Here is a 12,328-nt window from a genome sequence, read left to right as displayed (position 1 = left end):
TTGTTAGTATTTGCCCTCCCTCCCCTCATTCTCTGGGGTGGGGGTGGGGGGCTCGAGTGCTGGGATTAAAGCTGTCACCACACCCAGCAGTTCTTCGTATTTTCATCAGGTACCTCACACCCGCCCCTCCTCTCTCCCTCCCCCCTCCCCCCCCGCTCCCCCCTCCCCTTTCTCTCACACGCGCGCGCTCCTAATACTTCTCACTCATGGGCGATATATGCTTGCTGGACCCCTCTGCCTAGTAGCTCCCTCCTAGATCAGAGGCACCTGCGTCTTCCAGCTTCAGGATTCCACCCCACCCCCCCGATCCCACCCCACTCCATCCCGTGCCCGTGAGGCCCGGAACACTGCGGCACTGACTGGGCCTAGACTACCCCTTCAGCTTTTCTTTGCCTCTTTTTCAAGCTGAGTAACCATGTGGTGGCAGACAAGGCCCCCGCCATGGAGCCAGCCAGCCACCAGGGCCCAGAGGCAGCTGGGGTCGCCATGGAAACCGCTAGTGCAGAGCCTCACAGGGTCTGGCCTTTTCCCTCTGCCTTTTTGGCAAGCTTCCTTAGCCACCCTGAAACCCATTCACCGGGCGAACCCGACCTTCTCCTCCGACCTCCCCCAACCTGACCTCCTCTCCCACCCCCCCCACCCCCCCACCCCCGCCACCCCCCCACCCCCGCCCTTCGGTCCCCTTCAGTGAGTTCTGCCTCGCCTCCCTCTTCCCCTCTCGGCTCCTCCCAGCCACCCTCCTTTCTGTCGCCGGGGCCAGAGCGCTGGGAGGGGAGAGCTGAGCCTAGGAAGGGCTCGGTTTTCAGTTCTAAGCCGATTTCCCCTCCACAGGCAGTGAGGCCTTTTCATGCGTTTCCCCTATTATCATAAACGCAGGAACGTGCATTAGATGGATGAGCAGGAACTCCTGTCTTTGTCAGAGCCTTGGCAGACCGCCAGCCATAGAATGACCTAAAACACTCAGAATTAAATGGAGCTGGAGAGGGGGTGGAGATCCCTGAGGGGTGAGAATAGGGAAGGGGGTGGCCTCTGGTCTCTAATTATAATAACAGAGCATTCCCGGGGTGTCCAGGCTCTGTGCTAAGCCTGGTGCCCAGACGCTCTTTAAAGCCTCACAGAACTTCTACAGCCCCTTGATCCCCACCCCCATTTTTATAGAGGATGAATCAGAGGACCAGAGATGTCAAGACGCGGGCCCACGGTTGCCCAGCAAAGAAATGATAAAGCAGACATTCAGGCCCTCCACCCTTACTTCAATCCTGCTCTATTTCCATCCTCTCGGTAATTTTAACAACCAGACTTGCTGCCCCAAATTGCATCGCGACAAGGTTAGAGCAGCTCCGGGGAGGGAGAGAGAGACAGAGAGTTCCTAACGCCCTGTCAAGTCGTGTTGGGTAGCCTGGTAGGCACAGCCTTAGCTTCCTGCCCCCAGCAGATCACGTGCTGGTCAGCAGTGTACACACTGGCACAGAGCCAGTACCCGGCGGATGTGTTTATCGGGGGCTGGCCTGCGAGCGCTCCACCCCACTTCAGATCCAAGGCCCTCCCTTTCTGCCTTCCCAGCAGAAAGCAGGGGCTGAAGGAAAGGGAAGTAAGTCTGAGTGGGCGTCGTCCGGAGTCCTCACTTGAGTCCCAGCACAGCCAGATGGGCGTGGCTACTTTCTGGCCAGGCAACCGTTCTGAGAAACCTGGTCTGACCCCCAGGCTCTACCCGAGAGACTTCAGGGCCGAAAGCTGAGTCCTTCCCTTGTCCACAACTAGAAAGGACGCTTTCACTGACGTCCCTGTCTGCAACCTCAGCTTCCTTCCAGAACAGACAGAAACTCTCTTTTTTCTTTTCTTTCTTTCTTTTTCCTTTTTTTCTTTTTTGCAGATGGCAGGAGTCTAGCAGTGACTAAAAACAAGCATAATCTGCCCCCAGGGAGCAAGGAACCAAAGTGGAGTAAGACAGGCAGTAAACAAACACACTTAAAAAAAAAAAAAACCTACATCAGGAAATGGAAATACTGTGTATGAATGAACCAGCAGAAGGGGACAAATCAATGAACAGAGTCGTTTATAGGTCAGGATTAGACCTGAGAAACAGTCTAGTCCGAACCTCTCGGTTTACAAATGAAGGCAAGGAGGCCCAGAAAGGACTCGTGTAAGGTCACGTGTGCGTAAGGTCACATGGTGAATTATTGGTAAACTCGGGGCTGGATTCCAGCCCTCCTTGGCTCTGCCATAGCCAAGCCCTGAGGGAGAAAATAGACCATGGACATCAGAGAGTGGGGGACACAGATGTCTTCTGCCTTTTTCCCTTTTTGAAAAGGTTTTTTGTTTGTTTTTTGACAGGGTTTTATGTTTCCTAGGCTGTTCTCGAATTTGGAATGTAGCTTAGGATAGCCCTGAACTTCTGACTTTCCTGCCTCTAGGTTCTGAATGCTGGGACTGACGACAGATGTGTCACCACACTGGGTTTATGCTGTGTTGGAGATTGAACCCAAGGGTTTCCGGCATGCTGGGTAAGCACTCCACCAACATTCCCAGATCCTCTTTCCCTTCTTTAAAAGCAATGTGGTTAGCACTTGGGAGGCAGAGGCAGAGGCAGGCAAGTTCAAGGCCAGCCTGGTCTACAAAGAGAGTCAGAGAGAAACCCTGTCTCAAAACAAACAAACAAAACCCCAAAGATAAAAAGAATAAAAAGCAATGTGGTTTTGTTGTTGATGATGTTCTAGTTTGGTTTGGTTTTTTTTTTTTTCTTTTTCTTTTTTGGCTTTTCGAGACAGGGTTTCTCTGTGTAGCCCTGGCTGTCCTGGACTCACTTTGTAGACCAGGCTGGCCTCGAACTCACAGAGATCTGCCTGCCTTGGCCTCCTTGAGTGCACCATCATGCCTGGCTTAAAAAAAAAATTAATGAACTTCAGGGTTAACGAACGCTGAGTTTACCAGGAAGGTGGCAGCCAGCAGGAAGCCTGATGTCTTGAGGGCACCTGACAGCTCACAGGAACACTGGGCAGTACGGAAGGCCTGGAGGACCAGGAGGACATTTTGAACGCGCCGTGCTGGCAGCTGGAGCAGAGGGAGGGCTTGTACTTTGATGGAGCCTGGCCTTCTGGGAAGGGTATTGTTCTTTTGTAGCTGACAAAGCCCCAACCCACAAGCAGGGCTTGGCTGGGAATCTGCAACAGCCCTGGGTCATGTGTTTCCCAAGCCCTCCAAGTTTTCCCATTCTGCCTAGCCCGCCATCCTGGCAAACCCTCAGTCTCCTACTGGGGAGAGAGGGAAACAGCCAACAGCCTTCTCTTTCTGGAGCTGCCATGCACAAGCCAAACACTTTCTGCCTCAGCTCCAGGGACAAGGCAAGAGAGCCACTATCTACACCCACCACCCAGACGAACGAACCAGCAATCAGGTGGTCTCGCGTGCCTTAGGAAGACCGAGCAACAGAAGCTACAGAGTAAAGACTCAAGTCTAGAGTCATGAGAAAGCCTGACTTTGTTCTTACAGCGCCTGCAGACCTGTCTGGGGCTACTTCCTGGAGCCCACCATTCCACTGTTTTGATTGGCCCAGACTATGGGCTGATGTGGGCCACACCCACTCTTCTTCCCTTCCAAGGCCCTTCAGTAGGTGGTTCAGTGGCTCAGGTTTATCTTTGTGACCCTTGATGTCTCAGGTTCACAACCAACGAAGCGTTTTGGCCCTGTGGCCCTGAACCAGGATCCTGGCCTTGTGGCCAGGCTGTGGTTCCCATGGCAATGCCCTACCCTTGGACTGTCTCATGGGCCCCACAAGCCACTGGAATGTCTCAAAAATACCACCCTTCAGGCAAACATCCAAACCGCCTCTCCCAGACGGCAGCTCTCAATTCTAGCAACAGGAAAATCCTTTCAGAGCGTGTCCTGATTTTCAGCTTGGAAAACAGATGGCCACCGTTGCAGAGCTCGCCATCCACCCTCTTATTTCCTTTTTCCTCTTCCCCACCCCTCTCTCTCCAATAGCATGCTGTGGTTACAAATCTCAGGCAGAATGTCTCCATCTCTTCCTAGTTCTCTGAACCTGTACTCCTCCCTTGGTCCTGGCCTCATCATCCGTCATGGCAGTCTTCCATCTTCAGCTCTTGGGCCAGATCAATGTTTTTGTTTGTTTGTTTGTTTGTGGAAGACAGGGTTTCTCTGTGTAGCCCTGGCTGTCCTGGAACTTGCTCTGTAGACCAGGCTGGCCTCCAACTCAGAGATCCACCTGCCTCTGCCTCCCAAGTGCTGGGATTAAAGGCATGTACCATCACTGCTGGTCTCTTTAACTTTTTATAATCAAATCCATTAATTTATTCATTTGTATGTGTATACATCAATGTCTATGTAGAGAGGTCAAAAGTCAATATGTGGGTCCCAGGGATCCAACTCAGGTTGGCAGGTTGGCAGAAAGTACCTTGACCCACTGAACCATCTGGTCAACCCCATCAGTGATTCTGAGAGCAAATCTCCCTGTCGACACTATCAGCCATCCTTGCTCTGGGTACCTCTGCCTTCCTTCCCTAGGTTATTTTCTCCATAGGGCTTATCACTACCTGATATACTGTCTTGTCTATTTTGGGTTTGACTGTCTTTTTCTTTCCTAGAGTGGAAGCTTGAGGAGGACAGGAATTTTAAAATAATTTATGTAGTTATTTTATGTGTACATGTAAGTACCTACATGAATTCATATGTATCACATGCTTGCAGAAGCCCTTGAAGGCCAGAAGAGGCTATTGGATCCCCAGAAGTGTGCTCACAGGCAATTGTGAGCTGTCATATGGGTGCTGAGAACTGAATCCAGGTCCTCTGCAAGAGCAGAACGTGATCGTAACTGCTGAGCCACCTCTCGAGCCCCAACTGAAAAAAAAAAGATAGAATATTTTAATTATATGTGTTTGTGTTAATCTGTGTGTAGGTATGCATGCGTGACTGTTTATGTCTACAGAGGCCAGAGGCATGGGATACCTTGAAGCTGGAGTTAGTTACAGGCAGTTGTGAGCCTAGCCTGATGCTAGGACTCCAACTTAGGTCCTCTATACCAGCACTGTGCACTCATGTAGCAGTATGCTGTGTAAGTGACCCTGTCTCAAAACTTTAAAAAAAAAATCAACAACAAAGGCTGAGGGAAAGCCTAGCCAGGTAGGGAAAGTAGGGCTCAGTGACTCTTAGCACCATCACCACCACCACCACCTCTACCGCAGTCTTACCAGTTTGGTTCAACACCTGGCAGCAGGCCTGGGTGTGGGTGGTCCCAGAGGCTGGCCACTTACACTTTTGTCATTTCACTTTTCTCTACCTACCCCATGAGCTTGTGACACTGGAAAACCTTGCTATAGTCAACCAACCCCCCCACCCCCGAGGCACATTTTGGTGGACCCAGCACTGTAACCCATGAGGCCAGGTATCCACTTGGAGAAGTTGAGTCAGGACAGAAACTTGTCAAGAGTGGCCTTAGGCCACCTTCTTGTTATCCAGTCGGCCTGCGCTGCCTGGGGCGGTGGAGGAAGGATCTCCGGCCACAGAACAAACCTAGGACGCTGGGACCACAGCTGGAGGCCAGAGGCTCTGCCTCTCTAGCAGGCTGTGTCTTCCCCGAGGGTTGCTTCCTCTCCAGGGCCTGCTTCATGGTTCCTCACCGAAGCAGGATCTGCTACAACAGGAACTGTAGCCTAAGTTCACAGAAAGGAGGTGAGGTTGAATGCCAGAAAAAGAGTTTCCTTGGGCCTCCTGGGTTTTGGGAGAAAGGGGAGTACAGGGCGGTATCTGAGCTCCATGTCCACCAGAGGGAATTTCAACAGACACAGAGGATGCCACCTTCCTATTTCTCCTGCCAGGGACAAGTTTCAAAGCACCATCCTGGTAACTGTCCTACTGGGGCAGCACAAAAGAAGACAGGAATTAAGAAACAAAAACCTCCTCTGGGCTCGGAGTCCAGTGAAGCCAGAGAGCCAAGACGAAAATTCTTTTATGTTTTCTGTCTTGCCAGATTTCCCCAGGAGCTCCTCGTCTGACTAGTGCAGCCCCGCTCTATCCAAGAGGGAAACTGAGGCATGCCTGGCATACTTGGAGTGGAAGCAGAGCAGATACAGAAGGGTGCCCGCGGTCTTTGCTGGATTCCCTACCAAGGCCCAGTGACTGCTGGGGAGGTGGGCACAGAAGGAAGGGTATCAGTAACCCCTCCAGAGGCCTGTGGTCTCTGTCTTCCTTTCTGTTGGGGACAGAGCTTTACTCTGTAGTCAGGCTACCCTCAAAGGCATGGCTGTCTTTCTCGCTCAGCTTCCCAAGTTAACCATGCCAGGCTTTTGCGTTCTTCGCAAACAACAACTTGGATGTATTCTCATCAGGTCGGCATCAGTTTTCCTGCTGCAGTTGGTACCCCAGAGCTATGCCCTATGCCACAAGCAGTCCTACACACATACACAGGCCGCCTCTTTGCCTCTGTGGATTCCAGGTCTGTGTTCCCTTACAGGGCTGTTCTCCTGTATAAACCTATGTAAAGCGGCTAGTACACTCTTTGTTCCAGACCCTACCCTGGTGATGGGGACACAGTACAGCCAAACAAAAATAGCAAAAGTCTTCTATATCAAGAGCTTCTATTGAGGGAAACAGAACTACAGAAGAGGAACAACTAAGATAAAAATAAAAATCCAGAATGTGGGGTATGGAGGCATACACCTGTAACACCCCTCCTACCCCCCAACCCCCCACCCCCCACCAGCATTCAAACCAGAGGATCCTCAGTTCCAAGCCACCAGCCTGTTCTAGTTTAAGACCGGCTGGGGGGCGGGGGAGTTGTGTTTTTCAAATTAATGGTGTGTGCTCTCAAGGAAACAAAATAATATGCCAGGTGTGGTAGTTCGTGCCTGAAAACTTAGCGCTTGGAAGGTAAGAGTAGAGGCAGGAAGATTAGTCCTAGCCTGAAACAAACATACAAGAACAAAACCACAAAAACCAACCAAAAATGGGGAGAGGGGTCTTTAGTGATGTCATGGACAATGGCTTTCAGACAAGACCTCTTTAGGTAAATGGCCTGGGAAGTCTTGCTTGGTTAGTGTCACTCCTGCTGGGCTAAAGCATGGGCGGGGACCAAGCCGAAGTGGGGCTTAGTGCTGGTTCACATGCGGTGTCCTCCTGCTTGGCACTCTGTGAGCCTTCCTTTCAGGTCTTGATGCAGCTACCCACTACGAGTGCTGGATTTATTCCAAGCGCAGGGGGAGAGGAAATGAAATGACGTGACTGGTGTTTTGAAAAGGCTTTGCTGGCTGCTCCAGGAAGAATAAGCCCGGGGAGGAGGGGGGGCGGGCAAGAAGGAAGATGAGCCAGGCCAGGCATGCTGCCGCGTGCCTTTGTCCTAGTTTCCAGGGTGGCAGGCTTTAGGAAGGATCCCAAGCCCCACCTGTATTTGGATAAGCAGCCCTCCGGGTCATTCGTACCACAAGCACCTAATTAGGGTCCTCTCCACAATTGCCTCACGCTGGAGAGAACGACTCTCAGGCTCTCTTCCTACTCTGCTCTAGCCCTTCTCTTCGACCCGGGCAACAGCCCAGCGCTAGCCCGAGCCCATCTCACCTCACAGCAGGATGCTGGCTGGCGGCGCCTGCTGGGTGACCTTGGGCTGCAAAGTCCACGACTTTGCAAAGTCTGAAAGCCAGCCACTTCCTCTCTGGGGCCTCCTCTGGGCGGGCAAGGGCCCGTCGAGTTTCCCTGCCCCCTCGAGCTGGTCGGGACTGGCGCTGGCATGCGCGCCCTCCCGCATGTTAAGGGCTCCCGCCCGCGCCCCACCACCCAGGGCTCATTTGTCACCCGCTGCTGACTCAGCACTTCTAGAGAAGGCTGCTCCTTCGCCTTTGGAGTACAGGCCAGGAAATGAGGCAGCACAGCACTTCCTTCCTTTCCCTCCAGGGTGTGTGCCTGTGTGTGTGTGTGTGTGTGTGTGTGTGTGTGTGTGTGTGTGTGTGTGTGTTCCAGGGTGTCTGGGTCTGGCTGTAGTGTGCTGTCAATCACAGACAGGTGTGTACTTCCATGTCTGTCTTTTGTGTACTTTAAGTACAGCCCTATCTATTTGTGTCCATGAGTCTGTTTGCGTGGTGTTAGTGTTTGTGCACCTGTGTCAGCCTCCGCTATCTATCTGTGTGTCACTGGTGTGATTTGGTGAGTCTGCGAGCTTCTTTAAATACCGCCCCTCAGTCTTCAACTCCGAGTCACAAGTGACTCTTGAGGCCACCAGTAGGGCACCTTCCGTCTCTGTTGCCTCTAGCTTGCCTCGGCAGCTCCATCTGACTTCAGAACGCTAAACGCAGGTCTTGGGGGGCTAATAGTACAGGCTCTGGGAGCAACCAGACCAGAGTTTCTAAGTCCTAACTCTGTACTTGTCACGGTGACCTTAAATAGCCCTGTGGTAATGTTATGCATCTACCTCCCTATGAGTCTGGTGAACATACGCAGCGGAGGGTGTCTCTAATTTTTCTTTCTTTCTTTCTTTCTTTCTTTCTTTCTTTCTTTCTTTCTTGTTTCGACACAGCGTTTCGCTGTGTAGCCTTGGCTGTCCTGGACTCGCTTTGTAGACCAGGCTGGCCTAGAACTCACAGTGATCCACCTGCCTCTGCCTACTGAGTGCCGGGATTAAAGGTGTGCGCCACCATGCCCGGCCGCCTCTAATTTCTTAAACGGCCGGGTCTTATGTTTATATCTGGGTACACCAAGCTTTATGTAAAAGAATCCGGCTGGCAGCCAGGCCACAGTGAACAGAGCGCCCAAGCACAGAGCACAGAGTGGAGCGCCTCTCCTTCTGCTGAGAACCGAAGGGGCTGGGAAGAGGCGCAGCAGGTACAGCAGGACAGGAGTTGCTTGCATGGCAGCTGTTAGGAGCAGAGGAGAGAGGTGACTCGATTTAGCGCTATCTGTGGCAGCCAGGAAAATGAGCAGGTCAAAGGCAAAGTGCTGGGGAGCCTGGGCCCCACCTCCCAACTAAGCTACCAGTAACAACTTCAGGGTTGGAACAAATTAAGAGGCAAATTAAGAGATCCAGGCAAGCGAAGCTAGTGACATTTTGAAAACCAGGAGTCCCCGGCTCATGGGTCTACCGCTGAGGAACTATGTGGTCGTGGCCACCACCCCATAATTTCCATACCTCCAAAGTGAGGGAGGCTTGGGACCCAGGTTCACACACTGTGCCTGAACCCTGGCCCAGCCTTTGTACTCTTAGGTGTCACCCTTGACTTAGACACCAAGGAGAAATCCTCCCACCACCCGCAAACTCCCAACTCTCTCTGGGGAAACTGACAGACGACACCAGGCCCACGTCAGAACCACCGTAAGGAGTCTTGGTCCTTAGGAATGAGACCCAGAAGGAGCACAAAGTAAAAGGGAGCACCAAAGAGTTTGCTTTGTAACCTTTTACCTTGTCCTGTTCCCAGAATCCTACCCACCCAGGGCTAGTTAGCATGCTGGGTACTCTGCTCTGTACGGGCTTGCATTCACAGGTGGGCCCAGGGTCAGTTCTGCTTTGAGGCCTGAGACTAATGGAAAAGAAGCGCGTGTAGATCTCTGGCCACCCTGACTCACAGGGTTATCCCAGCATAGGTGGGGCCGCTGCAGAGCAGACATGCCCATTTCTGTCCAGACACAGCTGGGCAGCCAGTGGGTGGCTACAGCCTGTCCTTACATGGGTGAAAGGGGCCAGCTACTCAGTGAGTGACTCACTCAGTCACTGAGCCAACAAAAACCTCAGCCCCACCCTTCCTTTCTCCTGCTACCCAGAAGGCCCTCTGTCACAAATTCTGGTCATATTGCCACTAAAGCACACACATACACACACACACAAAAAAAGCAAGGGTTGAAAAAAAAAAAAAGCAAGGGTTGGCAGTGACAACAGGGAAATAAACACAGGCGGCCATGTGAGGTTCTGTGTGTGTGTGTGTGTGTGTGTGTGTGTCTGTAGCCTTTGCTGTCTTGGAACTTGCTATTTAGATCAGGGTGGCCTCGAACGCACAAAGCTCTGCCTGTCTCTGACTCCCAAGTGCTGAACTAAAAACACCGCCATACCCAATTTATTGATTCTTTATTGTTTCTGTTGAATATCCTGTTCCTAAGCCCTACACGTCCACCAGATCTAAACAGCTGCAGACCCCATGGCTTTCTAGGGCTGTTGCTTTAGGCCGGTCTCTGGTGGCTATGTGGGAAGGGTGAGTGTCTGATGGGAACAGGTGTGCTGACCTGAGGCCGATGGAAAACTGTGGGTCCTGTGACTGCTGTACAGCAAGAGGAGTAAAAGGAAGGACTCAGCAGAAAAGCTGCGAGCCAGCTGTAGCGCAAGTGAAGACTCATTCGTGAGTCATGGAACTGACTTGGTGGGTCACTCGGAATTTCTTTAATTCTTATTTATGTGTGTGTGCGCTCGCGTGCGCGCCAGCCTGTTTGTGCATGAAGCTGCTCAAGGAGGCTTGAGATCCCTGAGAACCGGGGTCATAGAGGTTAGGAGCAGCCGACATGGGTACCAGGGAACTGAGCTCTGTAAGAGCAGCAAGAGCTTTTAACTGCAGAGCCGTCTCTCCAATCCTCACTCGAAGTGAATTCGAGGCCAGCCTGGTTTACAAAGTGAGTCCAGGACAGCCAAGGCTACACAGAGAAACCCTGTCTCGAAAAACAAACAAACAAACAATAAATAAATAAATAAAAGAGAAATAAGGGTTAAAATATCAATTAGTAGTGAAATGTTTGCTTAGTAAAATCGAGGCTCTGGGGTTTAATCTGCAGCCCAAAAATAAAGTAAAATAAAAGACGTAAGCTGAGTGTAGTGGTACACACCTGTAATGCGAACACTGAGGATCTTCATTGGGAGCTGAGGCCAGACTGGGCTACATAATGGGACTCAGTCACAAAGCACCAAGGTGTAGAGAGCGTTGCCTATCATTCACAAGGCCCCAAGTTCTATTCCCAACAAGACAAAACAAAACACAAAAAAACCTTAGTCACACAGGTCAAAGGGAACACGCTGTTTTGAAGGTTGGCGTCTTCTAAGCATCTAATAGACTGATGGGATTAAAGGTGTGCGCCATCACGCCTGGCTTTGTTTTTGTTTTTTCAAGACAGAGTTTCTCTGTGTAGCTTTGACTATACTGGACTTACTTTGTAGACCAGGCTGGCCTCGAACTCACAGAGGTCTGCCTGCCTCTGCCTCCCAAGAGTCATAGGTTGTTTTTGTTTTTGTTTTCTGAGACAGGGTTTCTCTGCGTGGCCTTGGCTGTCCTGGACTCACTTTGTAGACCAGGCTGGCCTTGAACTCACAGCGATCTGCCTGCCTCTGCCTCCCAAGTGCTGGGATTAAAGGCGTGCACCACTACACCTGCAAGTCATGAGTTTTTAAATTAAAAAAAAAAATTACTGTTCTGGAAAAAGATTGAAGGACAAAGTGTGCCTTTGATGCAGGGGCCCCCGCTTTGTCCTAACTTTGGGCTCCAGCACCTCCCTCAGGGGTGTCCATTAGAAACATTTCTTTCTCTTTCACACCTAATGTAGACCATTTCCTTTCCCTCTCCCATTAGCAGGAAGGAAAGACAGTTTTGTTTTGTTTTTTTATCTATAGGAAACCAGTTTTTATCATCTTATTTATTTATAGAGTCTCTTGTAGTCCAGGTTGGCCTCAAATGCCTTATGTATCTGATTCAGGTCTCGAACCTCTGACCATGCCTTCACCTTTAGGTATCCCTAATTGCATGGCTCAGGCTTTTACCTGGTGTCTTGTCTCGGGGTTTTTTTGTGATTCCCAAGAACTTCCTGGACTAAATCAGAGCCCTTGAGTGGAGCCTTCCAAGAAGTAAGTGCACCACCCTGGCCTCAGTCATGGTCTCAGGAGACCACAGCTGGGTGGGGGGCGGGGGGGGGGGGGCGTGGAGCGGAGGCTTCAGGAAAGCCTTGCCGTTTTCTCCTCCTACTTTCAACTGTTTGGCCCAACATTGAATGTAGTGGGGCGGGTTAGAAAAAAAAAAAGAAAACAAACAAACAAAACCAGAAACCTCTACTACCCGCCATCCATCCGGCCTGAAGACCCGAAGTGGCCCCAGACGCGGTTACCTCCTGCTTGCCTTTCTGCAAATCTGTTTAACCCACCTCCGCAGAAAACTCTCACCCTCAGGGTGGGGGTGGGGGTGATGACTAATTACAGAAGTCATTCTCTCTCTTTTCCGCCAGCCTCTCATCCCCGCCCATTCGCCCCCGCCTGTGCCAGCGCCAAGTGAGCCACCCAAGGGCAGCGTTTGACTGGGCCCCACCCGCCTCTGTAGACCTCGCCTAGTTCTCTCACCTTCATGTAACTTTCACTTTCTGGTCACTT

At 51.4% G+C, this 12,328-nt stretch overlaps 2 long non-coding RNA genes across 2 annotated transcripts; one reads left to right on the top strand and one right to left on the bottom strand.

The window, feature by feature from the left end:
- The first annotated feature begins 702 nt into the window (after positions 1-702).
- Positions 703-6,611, top strand: LOC311603677. The gene is made up of 3 exons (XR_014781212.1): positions 703-2,311; positions 2,415-2,504; positions 5,984-6,611. It is a non-coding gene; the product is annotated as an uncharacterized lncRNA (long non-coding RNA).
- Positions 4,285-7,734, bottom strand: LOC311603676. The gene is made up of 3 exons (XR_014781211.1): positions 7,567-7,734; positions 5,527-5,666; positions 4,285-4,854 (listed from the first exon to the last, which is right to left on the bottom strand). It is a non-coding gene; the product is annotated as an uncharacterized lncRNA (long non-coding RNA).
- Positions 7,735-12,328: the final 4,594 nt, after the last annotated feature.

The sequence above is a fragment of the Acomys minous genome, assembly GCF_964271855.1.
Source record: "Acomys minous genome assembly, chromosome: 8".
In the NCBI taxonomy this organism is placed as follows: domain Eukaryota; kingdom Metazoa; phylum Chordata; class Mammalia; order Rodentia; family Muridae; genus Acomys; species Acomys minous.
This window is presented reverse-complemented; position numbering and strand designations above follow the sequence as displayed.